The following is a 1,924-nucleotide window of genomic DNA, read 5'->3' as shown; positions in this document are numbered from 1 at the left end:
CAATCTTAGGAAATTTCAACTTCTGACTGGAAAATCAAAAGCTGATTTTTTTTTCTTTCATTTTTGGCAGTCAGAAACCAATACATAAAAAAATAAAAATTGTCCACAAACTACAAGAGAGCCAATATTTTCAGATTTCAGGTTTTCTGTTTTATGAAGAAAAATCAAAAGTGTTCAAAGAAAGAATACAATTTCTTTAAAATGTTCCTTTCCTCCCAAATCCAATTTTCCATTAAAAATGTTTAGGTGTTAAAATGTCCTAATTGTCAGACTCCACCTTTCCAGTTGGAGAATACATTTCTTCTTTCTGTAGATATTTTATTATTCCTATCATTATTTAGATTGTAACCTCTTCAGGGGAAGGATTGTCTCTTATTCTCGATTGGTAAAGTGGCTAGCAAGATATTGGTGTCATGTGATAATAATCATGAATTAATTGATTTATTCAGGTATGAATTGAATTGATGGAAAGGAGCAACCAGTCCACCATGACAGAATTAATTCTCCTGAGTTTCCTCGCCTCTTCCCAGCTGTGTTACCTGACCAAGTGAGGTCTATTATTAGTGCTCTAAGAGGAAGTTATTCTTCAACATCCTTTCCATGTTTCATAAAATAGATTATTGTCTGTGACTGCAGTCTTGTTCCCAGTCCTGCTCCAGCCATTTTCGTGTTCCAGCCCGACCCTTGTGTCACCAGGCTTGGTATGGGTCACAGCTGGGAGGACACATCTCAGGTCAGACAGTCAAACAATTGGGCTGACATCCTCACTCTGGTGGTATATTCTATAATTAGATTTAAGCAATCCAGCAACAAATGTGTGTTCCAGTACCTCTATACTAGCTTCCCATGGAGCCACAGGCAGTCTGCTTAGGCACTCCGTGCTATATTACCAGCCAGACAAACTGGACTGCTGTGGTAAAAGGTTACTAAAACCATAATTCACCACACATTAGGTTCTTCCAGCCCCAGGGGGCCAGTCACTTATCCAGGTCAATGGAGGCTCAGGACCTTACACCAAAGATAATGTTATAGCCAATCCTTAGTTATTAACTCAGAAAAAGAAAGGCGAGTTACTAAAAGGCAAAAGCACATAGAATACATTACAGGTGAATCAAAGTATGTAGTCCAAAATAATATCAGTGTTGTTAAATCTGCCAGTTTTCTGTAAATCTTTCTGGGCTGCCCAACTAGTTCTTGGGGATCTCAGTCCTTTTATTCAAAATTTCCCCTGTCAGAATTCACCAGTCAAGAGAAGGTGGCCAGGGGACTTTGTTCTCCCTTTTTATAACTTCACCCTTTCTGCTGGAAAAATCCTTGTTATGTCATTGGGACAAGCAGTTCCATGGCACAGGTGCTTTGCCATCAGTTCTTTATATGAACGGCAATTCTAGTTTTCACCATCTGCGTACATGACATTAGAGGTGTGTTCCGGCATGACGTGCAGTGTCTCTACTTTACAGTTCCTTTGTTATCCCTGAAGCACAAACCTGTGGGCCTTTCTCAGACTCCCCTGATGTTGAGTTCCAAACATAGAGCAAAGTTTCATATCTCCACACACAATGCTGATACACACATTAGAACAAGATAATAATACTCAGCAGATTACAGCTTTTCCAATGATAGCTCACGAGGCATATTGTACAAGGTTTATCACAATTTTGTAACAGTGGTGACCATATTAGTGTAGATGGTCACCTTCCCCCTTAGACAGCATCACACTTGGCTCCCAGCCCCACTCTTGCTTTTTTCCAAAGCTCTTGACTCCTGACTCCAACTCTTACCTTTCTCTCCAGTTCCTGACCTGACTGCCATTGCTCCAACCACTAGGATTGACCCTCCTTATCTTGGTTTCTGACACTGGCCCAATATCTCTTGGCTCAGATAGTAAGCTATGGCGTTGGCCTATGTGAGGATATTAGCCAGG

The sequence above is a fragment of the Emydura macquarii genome, unplaced genomic scaffold (assembly GCF_026122565.2).
Source record: "Emydura macquarii macquarii isolate MOO-44397 ecotype Brisbane River unplaced genomic scaffold, CSIRO-AGI_Emac_v2 contig_2958, whole genome shotgun sequence".
Lineage (NCBI taxonomy): Eukaryota > Metazoa > Chordata > Testudines > Chelidae > Emydura > Emydura macquarii.
This window is presented reverse-complemented; position numbering follows the sequence as displayed.